At 40.2% G+C, this 16,960-nt stretch overlaps 1 long non-coding RNA gene across 1 annotated transcript in view; it reads right to left on the bottom strand.

The window, feature by feature from the left end:
- LOC308044943 overlaps nt 1-15,924 on the bottom strand; it is a 47,904-nt gene extending 31,980 nt beyond the window's left edge. Inside the window, exons 1-4 of the long non-coding RNA XR_013922695.1 lie at nt 15,476-15,924; nt 7,184-7,323; nt 3,048-3,211; nt 2,655-2,753 (exon numbers count right to left, since the gene is read on the bottom strand). This is a non-coding gene — a long non-coding RNA (uncharacterized lncRNA). The remainder of the gene's footprint in view (nt 1-2,654; nt 2,754-3,047; nt 3,212-7,183; nt 7,324-15,475) is intronic.
- Between the last annotated feature and the right edge of the window lie 1,036 nt (nt 15,925-16,960).

Genomic DNA, 16,960 nt, shown 5'->3' with positions numbered 1-16,960 from the left:
GGTCATGAAGGACATCAGTGCACAGGTACAGAAAAAACCTTTGCACATCCATCTCCCTGCATGTTAGTTCCCTATCTTATGGAACACTTCCTGTTGACTAGCTATAAAATACAGTCTTTTGATTAAATATCAAAAATTAAGTAATTATAAAGACTAATTCTGCTGAGCAGCAACTTTGCGTAATGCACATCATAGCATATACACACAGAGGTGGTGTTTCTGAAGATATGTATTACACTCACCTACATCTAGTGCCTATCTCTACCTCCTAGAACATGGCTTATTTTGCAGAATTGTCTGTGTTCAGTATTGCAGATGACAATATGAACTTAGCTAATGGAGAGTTTACTTCAGCTGACACCATAGAGAGCTCCTCTGAGAGCGAGAGCTGCAGAGCTTGCATTTCTGTGTTGTGTTGAACCTGATCCAACAGCCGTTCTAGCTGATGGAAAGAGTCCTGTTGACTTCAGCACACGTTCTACTAGGCCCCTGGTGCAGTTAGTTGCAGTGACAGCATTTGAATGCTGAAGTTCTTGAACCCTCATGCTACACAAATACTTTACAACTTAAGGAACAGAGCTAGAGAAAGTTATTTTCCCTCCCATTCAGTGCTTGTTTTACAGTCTACCACAAAAACAAAAAGAGGTTTTTTTCCTAACCATTGAGCAGCCCCCTTGTTTTATATCCTTTTGTTCTTGAAAATACAAACAAACAAACCCTCCTCCCCCAAAAATACCCCCAAAACCACCATACAAAAGTACCAGCTGCCCACCTGCATTGTCTCAATATCAAACAGATACTTCAAAGGAACGACTGTCTCAGATTTTCCGATATTTAACAGTTCAGAAGCGGCTTGTGCTGAGAGTTGAAAAGGATCAGCCATTTCATTTTGTGAATTAAAACATCCTAATGAAAACCTCCTTCCATTTCAGGCATGCCCCTATACCACAGAAGGCCACATACGGCCTTGATCATGGAACAAGACAAGTGGTTCTCTCAAGAGACTCATCTGAAAACTCAAAAAACTCATGCTAAATACTTTAAAACTTGCCCAATGCTTTAAAACCAGTTTCAAGAGTCTGATTTCCTCTGCCCTCCACTTGCTTCTAACATCGCTATTGTTTCTAAAATCCACACGATACACGTAGGAATGATTGCTTTCATAACTGTAGTTATCTAGTGTTTTGTCTCACTGTTACTCTCATTAAATATATTAGTTCTCAGCAGAAACTCCTAATGAAAAATTATCAGAAACTGAAGATCCCTAGAAGAAAGGAGACTGTATGTGTAACCGGATTTTCCTCGTTTTCCATGATTTTCTATTTGTAAGTGCCCTCACAATATGATTCACAACTGACACAAGAAATTTAAGTTACTTAATGATCTTGCACTGTATTCTTTGCCCCTTCTAGCAGCCAACCCCTCCCCTCCACTGTTTAGCAGAACAATGCCCACACTTGCTGACCAAGTTGTACCAAGTTACACGCCACTGAGATTCGTAATTTTTGAAAAACCAACCCCAAAACTTCACATAAGATGGCATAATCAGGAGAATGACATATCCTGGAAGCTTGTTTCAAGAGAATGAGGATTACAGGCTACCCATAGAAACAATCTACTTGAGGTATTTCCTAGAGATCCAATCACTGTCAGAGTAAAATTTCCATGTGTGATGCAGATAAATACAGATGGCAACCGAGCTGCAAATTGACCTTGTAGGCTTGGGATAGATTTAGTCACTGCTGCCAAAAAGATTTTCAGGTACATCAGAGATTTGCGCCCAGGGGTCCTCTTCTTACCCAACTAACTTATAATCACAACTGTCAGTTTCAGAACATTTATATGACCCTGTGGAGTGCAATGTGAGTCAACCATCTGAATGTGAAATTCATTAGACAACTGCAGCATGCTCAGTGGGAGCAGATTGCGAGACAACGCTGGTGTATAAGAGAAGATGAAGGATCAGGTTAAAGGGCTCCTGCAGTGGTTTCGCAGGTTTGGGAATAGGTGTGCACACCGTATGTGCCAATGTGCCTTCGCACACACCTCAAAAGAGATCATTGGGATGCTGCGAAAACTTCAGCAGTAACAGAACCTGACACCTGTCTCTTCCAGTGTCAGGGTATAACAATGATTGGACCACGCTTTAATAAGTATTGCCATTTCTTGTTTATCAAGGATATCAGGCTTTGAAAGTACAATTTGCTAGATTATAATTTTGCTGTAAGAGGTGTGAGCAACCCTCCCCACACCACACTACCCGTTACCCACAGCACCCCTTAGCCCATGCCAATCACCCATCTCTAAATCATTCTAATGACATAAAGGGGTTTTGAACACTACTAAATTGTGTCTAGTACAAGCAGGGCTGATTTATTACTCCTCCCCCACTTATACCTGGTTTAGCTTTCACTAGTCCAAAAGGAATCTATCAGCATAGTTAAGGACCTTCTGTAAAGCTGATCCCTTAGGCAATGAGACTCCTTGGCAGGCTTTCACTGAATTATCAGATACATATTTTTTTTCATTTAAGTCTAATTTTACTTCCCACTTCTGTTTTTCCCTCCATAATTTCTTGTTGCTGAGGTGAGCACTTACAGAGAAAAGCAGCACTGCTATTAAAAGAATCAATACTTAAATTGCACAATACTTACATTGCTTCATTCCGCTTGCGTCCTGTGCGCTTCGTCTGCGAGGAATAGTGATCAATTATGAAGATCTGTCAGGTTTGCTATTACATGAGATCATTTATTCTGTTAAGAGGATAAAGCAAAGTCAGCAAGCTAAGAACATATCAAGCCAACTACAGTTTCAAAGCCTACAGTTATAGCCTCTTAGAAAGACAAGTAATTTCCTGTGTGCTAAACACAGAGCTTAAGAACAAAGGGACAGCTCTTCAGCCTGACCATTAAAAAGAAAGTCATCAAGAACTAAAACACAGAACTCAAGAATTTCTGAAAAACTTTCTCTAATAGTGTTTTTACCTAAGGGCTTTCCCTGAAGACCTCCCTTCTGCCCTAAAAACAGTCAACAAGAAGAGCACTTACCAGATTCTTTTTGCACTGGACCAAGAAAGCGCCTCAATTTTCCACAGCTGGCCCAGTTGAGGTTCTCTGGGAATGCCAATCAGGGCACGCAGCTGTGTTCTTCTCTTGCCTCTCTGAGACAATGTCAACTTGAATTTGCCAAAAGTAGCAGATGCCCAAGTGCTCTGTAACAGGTAGAAGAAAAGTTGCAAGTATGAGCAGAATAGGACTTTCAGGTCTCTAAGAGCTTGATATTAGTGTGATTAAGCTCTATTATTGTAATTGAATAGGCTGGCCACCGCATCATTAAACCTGCAAACGCATTTGGTTGCTGACTAACAGTACCCTAGTTCCATATATGTGTGTGCTCAATCCAAGCAAGGGCAAGGTCAAAGACAGATTTTGTTTCTTCATGTTTAATGGTTTTGCTTTTCTTCACAAGATAAAAGACAAAGACAAGAGCAGAATATTTAATAGTGATTTTCAACTAATGCTTTGAAAGGGAATTTCTGAATATTTAAATGTTTCCTCACAGTGGGAATTCTGATATTTATAGCCACTGCAAAAGAAGAATCTTTTACTACTAAACTGGTTGAAACAGAAAGTGAACATAGCACAGAGTCCGGGGGAGATGCCAGCACTGTGAGTGCTCTGCGTAGCTATGGAACAGGCATAGTGCAACTACAGCATGGTCAAGCTATTTTCTATCCTTAGCAAACATCTCATCCTAATTTGGAAAGGACTATGTTGAAGGTAAAAAGTTTTTTCATTCTGCACCTTCCATTCAGCAGTGATTTAAGGGGCTAATTGGTTCCAGCACCTGAGATCTAGACCCTAAATAAAGATAAGCACCTATTACCTCTTGCATCTTGTGCCAGCTGAAGGCCATGTACCTCAGAGGGTGTGAACCCAAACCCTAAGAGGTACAGCCCTCCATATTGAACCCTCTTGCTCTCCAGTTAGAGGAAGCCCAGGTCACACTTGTGTTCACACCTTACAGGCACAAAGGACAGGTATGATTCTGAGAACACGAAGAGGAGCTTGACCCTAGGTACCAAAACTAGTAAGGCTTAAGCTACTTGGACATTCAAAACCCAATATGAGCTACCACTTAACATTTAAAGTCTTGAATCAAATTGCTTCCATTAAAATGCATTAGATGCTAAGTACCTGCTTGGAGGTATACATAATACCACCAAAATCCTTAAGACATTAGCTTCTAAGCTAAAGAATGATGCTTAATACAGGCTTTTAGCTGTCGTTCTGCTTTATGGGGCTCAAGGCAGAAACTACGGTCTGAAACCACACAGACCCGATTCTTCTTCCAGCTCAGCAGGCTCCTGGCTAGACCTACACAATGTAGTCCTGTGCTATTTTCAGGGCCATATTATTTTCTCAGTACAGATTTAAACTCTACAGAATACAGTAGAGATTTTCCAGACATAGTGGTAGGATATATTTAAAGCTGAACTTTTCTAGTTCCTTGTTATTCTCCCATATATCTCATGTACAGCTTTATTTTAAAATGTGAACAATCTTAAAAATATGTATTTGCATATATGAAAGCAGAGTTTGCATCCTGCTATGACTGTTGCCCAATGACATTTGTGTCCCTGTGCCTGTCCTGAGTCTGCTGATATGTTACACAAGCAATGACAAGCTGCAGAGAAACAATTTAGAAGAAAAGCAATACAATTCTAAATGCGTTATGCTTATCTACATTTGTAATTCCAGTCATGGATCCTATCTGTTTGTAAATTTCAAAGCAAAATACCTCTGAACTTGCTAAGTCAGTAAGGATATGCTCATCTTCTTCCTGCATAAAATTAGACTCATACCAGGCAGCTGTGAACTGATTAAAAGAGTCTCTCCAGCAAAATAAAAGAAGATAGGTCTTGTTATAAACTTGGTTGCTGGCTCTTGACAGAGGTAACAATGTAAGGTGCATTGAGATGCTTATGAGATTCTTACTGACTATTACGAGAACTTTAAGAAGTAGTTATATGCTGAAAAGTGACTCTGAATAAATAGCATTGTGAAGTTCCAAATTTATTTTCTCTCAAAGTCTTACAGAATAAATTTCCCACTTTACAGGTAAAGATGCGGCTTCTCTCGCTGACAGCCCTGCAAACTCTGAAAGTCACAGCTGTGTTCTCCTTGACTTGTGCATTTCATTACTGCTCTTTTGAAGTGACGTATTAGTTAAAACTCTATTGTTAATGTAAGAGAGAAAAAAAAATAATCCAAACTACTTCCCGACCACTCTGTTTATTCTACAGGACTAAAGGGTTTCTTACCATATAAAAGGAAAAAGTCACACAGGGAACAGACCTAATGAGTATGAAGGGATGACTGTTCGTGGTTCCATTTTGGCGCAGGAGTGGAAGAACACAGGGACAGGCAGGTGCAAGCAATGACCTCTAAGTTTTCTGAACTCAAAAGGATTTTCTTGCATTCCCCAGCAGCTCACCTTCCAGTCTGGGTTGCTTAGGCTAACATTAAGGAATAAATCCCCCCAAAGTTAAACAACCCTTGCATTCTGACCATGAAAAATATCCTGTTCATGTCCAGTTCAAACTAGAGGTAAAGGCACAATCCTCCTTACTTACACTACTACTGTGAATGGCTCGATAGTAAATCAGTAGTGCAGCAAGTTCAGCCATGACCCAAAGGCAGCAGTGTCCCAGAGCCAGCAGATGAAGGGAGCTTGTGCACCATGCCGGTTCCTTTGCTCAGAGATCACAGCTGGCAGTTTCATTAGCATCAGCCAGTACAGCTGTGCTGCTCACAACAGAAAGCAAACAGCCAGAGCTTATTTCCACACTGTGTCTTTTGTTGGGTTGTGTGAAGTCTCCTCTCACATTGATAGAAATGTGTTTAACACACATGAAGAGCTACGCCAAGTGCCTCTCTGCTGTGCTTACCCCAACAGATTCCTCCACGGAGACAAGTGTTTACAACAGTGATGGCTGCAGTTGCTGTGGGCTATGAAGGAAATCTTCAGATGTTTTTGTGGCTGCTCTGAAGTCTTCCCTGGCGCTAGTGGAACTCCTGTCTGGAAAACCTCCCGCTTCAGCCACATACGTTAGACAATTGGCCTCATGATGCACTAGGAAACTGTGCAACCTGCGGTGCATTTACCCATTTGGCTTCAGACATCAATCTTTTAATGGGCCTTGAATATAAAAGACAACTAGTGACATCCTAAGATTACTATAAAGCTATAACCATAGCTAAGGTGGGGGGGTGGCACAAATCACTCTGAGATTAGATTTCTCTGAATCATAAAGATTCACCATAAAAACCTAGTTATGAGCATCGTTTAAAAAAGAGTTTCAGAGCATGAAATGTTAGAGACATTTGCAATTTTTTTAGAAAAATAGTGACTTGTTGAAGATCAGATTTTAAATCATCCTCTCAAAGCTGTCTGAATACTAATTTCTTGTAGACAGGTCGAGGAGACACATAAAAATGTTAGCAAAATGGGTTTTAGAAGTGTCATGTAACACACCCAGTACTGGAATGTCACGGTCTACTCTCCTCAGAAAGTGATTAGGGTCACAGTGAAAAGACGCTTCATTTTGAAAGATGTAGATAGATGCCTATAGACAGTTTAGAAAATTTTTAGTATCTCATTCTTGTCAAAATCCTTTAAATCTGATTTTAAGATCTCTGAATTTAATAAGGATCTTGGTGAAGTACCAGGGGAGAAAAATCTCGGAAAGGAAAGGAAAGGCAAAAGGGAAATTATAGAGAAAATGGGAAAATCAAGGGAGAAAGAGAAGAATAAGTTTATAGAGGTAGGTAGAATATAAAAAACCACAAATTATCTCTTTGTTAGGGGTATGTTACCTGTAGAACCCAAAGACTGTACTTACTCTTACTCTCTAAGCTGTATCTTTAAAGCTACTTGATCTGTGAGCTGAGTTTGGCAAGGCAGAGGAGAAAGGATTAGGTTTGATTCCCTTTAATCATAAATCTAGTTTATCACCCTTTCATATAGTGTCTTGGGCCATATATTATTTTCAGCATCTTTGCTTTCTCAGATTGCTATGAATAAAGGATATTGTCTAAAGCTTGGACATTGTATGGCGCTAGAAAAGAAAACAAAAGTCTTTGCATCTCATTGCTTTCAAGTCTCAATAAATTCAAGGTACCTGGATGGCTTTTTGTCTTGAATTTACAGCTCTGGTGATGGACATCTTCAGGGTACGTTCGGACATCAAGAGAAGGTTTTGCTTCAAAAAAGCTTTCTTTTAGGAACATCAAGGTCAAAATTAACGATTTGGGATCCAGTCTGGAAAAAAGAGATATAAGTGTGAAGTGAACCTTTAATGGTCTGTAAGGAGGAGTAACATTGCTTAGAAGAGCTTTTATAGCACTGCACTTCCTACCACTTCAATAATAATAATAATAATAATAACAACAACAACAAACAGTAACAATGCCAACCTCTTAGATTTTAATTTCCATCAGCAGCACTCAAGTAATTATTTTCATTTCTTATCTTAAAGCAATTGTTAACAAAGAAAGAAATGTGATAATGTGGTGTTTTCTGCTATCTGTGTTTTTAAGCAATGTAGCAGGACCCGTTTTGTCTCCTCTGCTGAGGCAGAGAAGGACCAAATAGCAGCTAAAACTCTTTTTGAGCAACCACATTTTAGACAGATAACTATAATTTCCTTAAAGGTGAAGTGGGGATCATGTCATGGCCACACAGGATATCTGGCTCCTTCGGGCAGAAAAAGAATGTGTTTGTTGCATTTAAAAGCCCCACCATTTCTGCTTTCAAATATACGCCAGAAGACCAGCGTTAGGCCACATTAGTATGGCATGTTATTGACGGTTGATGCTACCTATCTGTTCAAGCCAGACAGTTAAAAACCAGATTATATGATTTTTAAGAAAAACAATGAAATAGAAGTCTTAAAGTGCTCATGAGTCTGAGTGAGCTTCATTTTTTTCCTCCTACAGCCAACAGAAAATGATCATGCCACATGGAATTAATCCAGGTCAGGATGGTGCAGCTGAGAAGCTAGAGGACAATTCATGCTCAGAAAAGACTCTCTGTTTTCATGTTGTGTTTAATGAGCCTTTTGGTTGAAATATTTGTTATCATTTACTTCATTTCCAGGAAAAGATGAATATGGCTCCTGTATTTTTGAGCCTCTCCAAGATAATTACGGAGATTCGATAGTTTCTACCTTCTGTACCTATGTTCTGTAGGTCTGCATTCACTTTCTCATTGGCGAGGTTTGAAAAGAAACAATCAGGATATTCACACAGGTCAGGTTTCCCTGAAGAGACCTCGCTTCTCATACTGCTGTTCTTTCTGCTAATCCAAACGTAGAGATGAATAGTAACAATTCATTTCAGCTATATATTATTAATTTTAAGCAGCCTAATTTTTCTTTCAGCCACTTTATATTACCCACATGTAATGACCCCTGCCCACATAAATCAGCCAGGAAGATTTAATTTGCTTACTGATGAATCCAGTTCTGTTCCTTTCCATCCTCTTCCTGCACAACTCTGAACATATCACTCAGATTTTTCTTGGTCTCCTGGAAGAAGTAATGCAGAACTAAAGCCTTCCGTGACACTTGGAAAGTTGCCCTTCAGCTCCCAAATGCTGACTAGTAACTGCAGGAATCTCAAGTGTTTCTCTCAATTGTATTCAGTGGTACTATGCTAGATTATGCTTGATTTTTGTAATGTCCATTTTGGTTAAATGAGGTGATAATTAAACACAGTCTATGGAACAGAAAGTGTTATTCAAAACTAACCAGCAAAGGTCACAGAATAAATACAATGACAACTTGCTAAGAAAAGAGATCATCCAAAGTCTTGACTTGGTGTTATTTCAAATCCCAAGACACAAGAGTTTTTATTCCTGAGCAATTCCTTTGTTGTTTGGGGATTTCTGTGTATTGCTCGGCTTCAGTTCCTGTCAAAGCCATCCAATCAACTCTGCTGACTGCTTGGTGAAATTCCCTTCTACACTTGGGTCGCTGTGTACTGAAGAAGGAAGTTATCTGCACTATTAAACCTTTGACTTCTTGCCTTTTGAAGAGATCATTTTGCATTTCGCTATGGCAGAGCTGTAATTAGATCTGTTAATTAAGGACAGAATGAACTTTTCAAAAACTCTAAACCCCTTTGCATTTTTGATAAGTTTGCTTAGGTTGTTACTGACCTTCATACAGGGTCTGCCACTGCTTATTAATTGTTCAATTTTCATTAGGCATGCTGATGAATGTGCTAGCCTTTGCAATAAATAAAAGGTAGCTTCATTTATAAACAGATATTTACCAGTCTACAGTGAAATTATCTGCTTTCCTAGAACACATTTAATTCAACATGTTTTGATAACAGTAATTGGTAGTATCTAAAACCCAACCCAAACAGATAAACATAATGACTCCCTGGTTCAGAGACTGGATTAACTGTGCAAACTGAGCTAGGACACTAATCTTAAAAGCACTGAACTAAATGGCTATAACGGCTGGTTATTCGTGGTATTTTTACCGAAATTCATGGTATTTTTACCGAAATGCTTTCAAAATGTGTTTCCCAGAGAAGAATCAACCCTCCTTACAGAAGAAGCAGGTCAGACTGGGGAAATAGAGAGGTAAGTGGATGAAGAAGAGGATCATCTTTCATGCCTAAGGGAAACGAAACTCTGAAGCACTAGCAAGCAACCTGCTTTTTTCTTTGCTAGTGATAAATATGTGGCCATATTTTATTATGTGACCCATCCAGGGACTCCACAGAATAACCCACAAAGGAGGTTGTGAGGCAAAAAATGGGAATCTGTTCCAAACTCCCTTGAAATCAAAGGCTACCAGGAATCTGAAGAATTCTTTCAGATTGACTAAGAGCCCCACATCTGAAAGAAACATGAGGTATCTATCCCGTTTGATTACTCTAGTAGAATTTGTACCCACATTGTTGAAATTGGACCTTTGGCTACTCCCACCTCTTGCCTCTTGGAAGGATCATCAGAAAACCTCCTCCTGGTGAACGAGGTATTTAATTACCCATGGCCATCACCATGCAGAGTTAACAATCACCACCTTCTGACCCAGCGCACTCATGTATGTAACTTTAGTCCCAGTTTCAGTGCCAGAACTCTACACTGCGCAACAAACTGTGAAAATAATAGAGAGTGACTGAAGTCCTGGTTCAGGCAGAGGTACATGGCAAAAGTCACCCTTAATTCCCACACAGTCCCTGCCAGACTTCAGAGATCCACGGCCGAACGCTCTGCACTGCTCTTATCTGGACTCACCACATACATAATGCAATGCTGCTGTGGCCAGTGCTGATTTTGTAGCTGTTTCCGTGTTTGCCTTGAAGAAAGAGCACATATGATTCACGTTTTGCTAGGAAGTTTATTAAGCATCTCTTCCCAAGGACTGGATAATTAGATAACTATCATGTTGTCGGTATTATTACTGATGAAATGCTACCTAAATTTCATTAGGGATGGTCCACGTGGGTTTTGAAAGCTGATGAAGTGCACTGCTCTGAGCTGTGTGTGTAGTGCCAGGGGTTCCCTGTCCTCTGACCACCTCAAAGCGTGTGGTCACTGCTGCTTGGTTTGATGCCAGTTCTTCAAGTGTCGAGTGTTGCTTTCAAGATTCCCACTGCAAGCAGCAGGGCTGATGCCTGACTTGCCAGGGTGATTTCAGGCAGTCATGAAAGTGCTGCTTTTCAAAGGCCGGTGCTTTGGGAGCATTCTCCCCCACTGTAGGAATATTTTGCTAGTGGTACACCTAGCTGCTAATGGGACTTACAGTGGGACTTCAGAGACAATAGGCAAATTCATTTTCTGGGTACTAATAAGTATGTCTTCCCAGAAAACAAGTTTCAACAGACCCTTTATGTGGGACTCAGTGATATGTGCGTGATTATCTGCTGACACTGGAAAAGAGACCTAAGCCAGTTTTCGGTGTTCAAGTAACCTGTCTGCTGCTAACCCTGATCTGTCCACAGATGTTCCTGGCAAGTCTACTGAGAATCAATTCCTTTTCTTTTGAAATTGGGTATGATTGCATGCCTGGCTTTGCTTTTCCCTGCAATGAAAAAGCAAGAGGAATATCTGAAAGCTTTCTCCCTTACAGACAGAAAAATGACATTCTATCTTCAGCACAGGGTGGGCATGCTTCATCTGATATTCGAGACACAGACTAATGCATCTTATGCAGTGTTGTTGATTTAAGTGAAGACCAACACCCTAGAAATACAGTTGTTGCTGCACCAGAAAATGGGGCATGAAATAGAGGCTGCATATCAGTCTTTTTAATAATGATCTCCTCTGAGCAGTATTAACGAGCTGGAAGAGAGGAATTATGGTTGAGCAGAATTTCTTCCCCTTGAACTTGGAATAGCAGCAGGACATGAAGGAGCTGTAATAGAATGTTATTTTACAAGAAGTAAATAATGTAACAGAGTCTATAAGGATGTCAGCAGGAGAGTTAGAACTGTCATAGCGTAATCCTGACTTGAGCAGCAATGTGTGAAAAAGTGGCCTGCAGCAGTTTTTCCAGTACTTCAATAATTCCTGCTTTCTCACTGATCTTTGTTTACTCTACTTACCTTGTCAAAAAAATGTTTTACCTCGTGTTCAAATGCGAGTTAAAAGAGGAAAATGTATTCCCAGAAATCCCAACTTTTCAAGCATACACATTTTCTTTGCTTTTTCAGTTGTTGTTATGGAAAAGGTGGAAAATTTGTATTCCCTTCACTTAATAAACATAAAGATTAATAAAACCATAAATAAAAGGAAGCCTGTATCTTTTTTGCTTATTTTTCCTTCCAACTAATGAATAATTCAAAAAATTGGCAGTATTACCCTTCACATCCTTGTGATATGATGGTGTTTTTTTCCAAAGAGTTCTCAAGTATAAGCTCAGGCGGTTCATGAAACTACACAGTTATTGTTATTGGAATACAACAGCATCTTCCAAGCCACTGCAGCACCTTTTTATCACTACAGAAGCAAGGCTGAGAGGACAAGTTTGCAACTAAATAAAATGCCAAGTATTAAACTGAAACTACAAAAAGAGGCGGTGGAGAGGGGACAGGACACAGTCTCTTTTTTATTATTTCTGTTTTCATACGACATCTCTTTAAATTTTCTTAAACCGTTATTACAGGAATGTAGTAAAGACTGAGGGACAAACTAAACCAAACTTTCAGGATGGCTTTGCTTCTGCCTTGACACCGTGCACTGAATTCAGAGTACATACCCCTAGAAGAAAACTCTCACAAGCTCTCCTTGGCACAAATTCAGTCTGACTTGCAGGAGGACTCAAGCACCTCTGCTTTCCAAAAAGCATTGCTTCTCTTGCTACTTGTCTAACTGGGACTCCTGCAGAACTCAAGATCCTATGCAATGTTCTCACCCCATCCTAGTGACATCCTCAGGAATACTATGCCATGCTTTTAATTCAAATTGTGCTGGCTTCTCTAAGTTTGAGACAGACCTTTAACATCAGTTTAGTGTAATGTGTTTGTATGGAATATTTGTCTTGCTTTTCAGGAAATACATTAAAAACCTTTCACTGAGAATATGAGATATTGCATTGTCCTTGAAATTCTGTTAGGTCCTTCAAAGCCATTTAATCTCAATTAAAGCAAAGCATACAAGATAAGGTGCTCTGAAGATGCATTAAAGCGTGTTATAGTGCCAAGCCTCCGTGCACTTTGACACATCCTAAAAGCACTGTGGCGTTGGTTTAAAGGTACAGTTCAAAAATCTCCTGGTGACCCATTATCCATGGATCATTAGCGTAATTCAGAACTATTACAGTGTATTGTGCCAATGCGTGCTAACAAGAACTGTTAATGTATGAAGTCTTGACATGATAGATTGTAATGCCTCTGGTTCTGTCACGTCAATGGAAGTTTATGCATTAAATAAAACACACCAGGGGATTAGATGGCTAAAGATTGGAAAAGCGCAATAAAGCCTTTTAGTTCAAAATCACCATTTGTAAGCTATGCTGGAACTGCAAAGTCCAGCCAAAAGTTTGACCTCCGATGGACAGTCAGAAATGTATGTGAAATGAGTTCAGTGTTGTCGGTACAGTCCTTCCACCACAGGACGGCATCCTTCACATCATCCCTGCTGGCATCCCACCGACTGCCGGCAAAACCAAGGCCAGGCTGCCCTCACAGCTGAGCGAGCACGAGACATTCAGGGTGACACCAGTAAGTTTGTGCCGCTATTGATTTTGCTGCACTAATTCAGAGGATAAACAGAGGACTCCATTCCCCAGAGTTATCAATCTGGCACCTTTCAAGCACATTTAGATTGGCATAGGCTTTTGTTTTCTGTTTTCCTTTTTTCCCTTCCTAATTACGTGTTAAGTGCAGCAGTGTTAACAGATGTCACTAGAATATAATTCCCAAGGATTTCAAGAGCAAATAACACTAGGAAAAAAATTGATTCTCAAAGAAAATATTTAACTATCATGATTGTTTAGAATAAATTATATTACTTTCTTAAATGCCTCTCTCAAATACTGGTTTTAGAGTTATTTTGTCATGAGGTTTTTGCCAAAGTTGCCAGCAGTGTTGAAAGACAACCACACAGGAAGAAGATGGTGCAACATGAGAATTCACCAGCCACGAGGATGAAAGTCATGGGGCCACGGCTTTTACAGCAGTCTAACCTCTGCACCTACAATATGGTACCTATTGCAAAATCCTGTTGTGGCAGAAAAGGTATTTATGTTTATAACATGCTAAAAACCACCACATGAGTACCATGATACCCTGGCTCTATTTTCTTCTTGCTTTTTGGTCTTAGAAAACCATTTTATATTTCTGTCCGCCTAAATTTGTTAACAGTGATGTTTTTTTTAAGCAGCTCACTTACTATGTAAGTCTTTGGTTAATAAATTTACAGTTGGTTTGACTGATAAATTAAAAAAAAAAATGGAGGAACCTGAAGTAATTAAGATACCGGAATACACATTTAGATTCCTACAAAATAATGATCTCAGAAGCACAGAGCTCCCACAGCTTCCAAAGGTGGTGAAAGCTGCAAATAAACATAAATACCTCTCTGAAAGCAGAGCTGTTTTAATGCATCTGCCCACATGTGGATGTACACGCTAAAACTGATGCCTACAAATGTGACCTCAGGCATAATAATAACTGATTAGTAGTCAAACTTCTTTTTGAAGTTCAATACCTCTTTCTTTTACATGAATACACATTGGTAATTTTTAACACGTATCTATTCTGGACATGGCAAAGCAGGTCACAAGCAGACGAGCACGCTTACATGAAAACACTCAACACAGAGTTTTTGTAGTTCATGTACAAGGATTGTATGTTTGTTTAACGCTACTCAGGTCTACTGCCAAAAGTATCACTGATAAGAGTAGAAGAATAATCAGTGAAAACTGAATTCTGTGTATGATGGGAATATCACTGACCCTTATCAGGCACTCTGTTGTTCATCTTCTACCAGAGCGCGGTGCCAGGGGCTGTAACCGCACATGGAGTTCAGACCAGTGTCTGGGAGCTGTGTGCCCATCAACAGCCCGCTGAGACCTGGTCAGAACCAAGCCGGCTTGTCCTGCCCGCTGCAGGATGGAAAAGCAAATGCAGATCTGTCTGCATCTGATCACAGCTTTGTTCACTTTTTTTTTTCCCCTCCAATCTGCCTTTGGGATGAGAAGTGCTAGTTTTGCCCATTCTGGGTATGGTTTCAGGGCGTTACTACCCCACTGGGAGAAATCATGCTAGCACCCTTCCCACCGACATTTGTCCACAGCCCGTGAAGTCCCCAGTACCAAACCAGAAACCGGTCAACACCCACTGCACAACAGCGTCAGCTGAGTGCTGCTGCTCCTTCTGCTCTGTCCCATGGAAAAAGTCCCACGGTGCCAGCAAAACACATCAAAATGTTATAGTTTTACCTTACACTAGTGTATTCTCCTCACTTAGGCCATTGTTTAAAATGTGAACAGAATCCAGGTTTTATCTTATTAGTGAGCTGGTTCAGGCTCGTATTTCCAGTACTTCTGGAACTATTTCAGTGATGAACTGTAGATGGAGTTATTAACACACCAGAAACAACTGAGGAAAAGGAAAAGGCCCTCAACATATTCTTCTCTGAAAAAATTCTAATCTTCACAATTGCTTATTCATTTACTAAAAATAGTATATTTAAAAGCAGAAATGGCACAAGGCTGGATTTATGGAGGCATACAACAGATATGACAAATACCTTGTTTGGAAATGCCACCATTTCTTGTCCACATACCTCCTGCTCCAAACACTTCAGAAATTCTAGACCTACATGAAAAGAACAAAAGCCATAAATGCAACATGAGAAGAACAGGAGAGATCTCAAGATCAAAAATCAACCCATGACAAAACACATTCTTAGAAACACAAATAGCCAAATTTGCTTGATTACATCTCACCTTTGGAGTGGCAATAGCTCCTCCTTGTTCCCCAGAGATCAGGTAACGCCACAGTTCACTCTTTTGGTGTCTCAGCCTTGTTTTCGGCTGAGCTTCATCAGTTTTTGGAGGTGACCAATCGCCAAACCCCCATTGGGCTAGTATAAACAAAACCATCTTCACTTTCCACGACATACCAATTGCCTATTGAAAAATATTAGGGTGACATTCTCTTTCTTTGTAGCAGATCTTCTCTCAGTTGTTATAATACTTGCACATTTCTGAGGAAGCAGAACACTCTGTCAGTGGTGAGTTAAGAAAATCCCCTGGAATTGCATCACAAGCAAGTTTTATTCCTGTTCAGTGATTTATTTAAATGCAGTTATCTCTGAAGGATAAGAAACAAATCCTTGGGGTGTTCACAGAAGCGGCGAGTTAGGGCACAAGGGAATTTTTCACCTTCAGATCGAATTAACTGACTTTATACTAAAATGAGGATGGTCAACCAGGATGGTCAACCAAGCATTTGTTAAAGACTACAGAACATGACTAGTAGAGGAACTCTGCTGACCCAAAGGTTTTCTGAGTAATTTGAAACCTCAGCTGTGGGAGCAAGTGAATTAGCAGAAACTACTGGGGCTGAAAACTAACAGCCAGCCCTAAACAGTATCCTGGAGAGCTGTTTGCTTTTAAGAAACTCCTCACCTCCTCCATCCGTTTTACAAGGGCTTCGGTACGCATTTCCTTATCGCTTTCAGCAATATGAAGCTATCAGTTCGTACAGTTAGGAAAAGCCAGTCTAATCTCTTCTAGCCAGCTGTTCTCAGCAACTGAACGGCCAGGCAAACATGGAAGCGTCTTCTTGCATCAGGAGATTCACAAGGGGACCTCTGGAGCAAGGGGGACACAACAGCAGCACTGCTGACACGCTGTGCTAGGCGGGAGGACACACTGGTGCGTGTTTACGAGACCTTGTACTGCAGCAGAGAGCACATCTGCCACAGAGCCCGGAGACAAGTGGGCCCGTGGGGTCTTCTCCCTTCAGTGAGACGTGATCTGCTCACTCCCCGTCAGCTTAGGGTGATAAGCAAGGGCCAAGGGAAACAATTTGCCCTCTGAACATGAAAGAACATGTTGATCACCTTAGTAAGCCCCTCTTCATAAATACTTCCACTGCTTGCCTAATATCAGACCTTTAATTTACAGCGGAGTATTGGAGGAGGTGGACTAATTCTGAAAACTGCCAACACAGACATTCATTATTGTCCATCAGAGCAAGGTGGTCTTAATAGCTTCCATGTAAGCCTATATAATAGTTAAATATGCAAGTTTTCTTACGCAGATAATGCCACAAGATAAATTGTACACAGAAAATTGTTCACATTTACAGGCAGTACGAAGATCATGATTTTTAGCTGTCTTAAAAGTATGCAAAGTTACAATTTAAAAATGAAATGCTCTGAGAAATGTGTGTTATAATCCTTATGATACTGCAATTGTTTAAAC

This window comes from Nesoenas mayeri, assembly GCF_963082525.1.
Source record: "Nesoenas mayeri genome assembly, chromosome: 12".
Lineage (NCBI taxonomy): Eukaryota > Metazoa > Chordata > Aves > Columbiformes > Columbidae > Nesoenas > Nesoenas mayeri.
The sequence above is the reverse complement of the archived record's forward strand: the minus strand, read 5'-3'. Positions and strand labels throughout refer to the sequence as shown.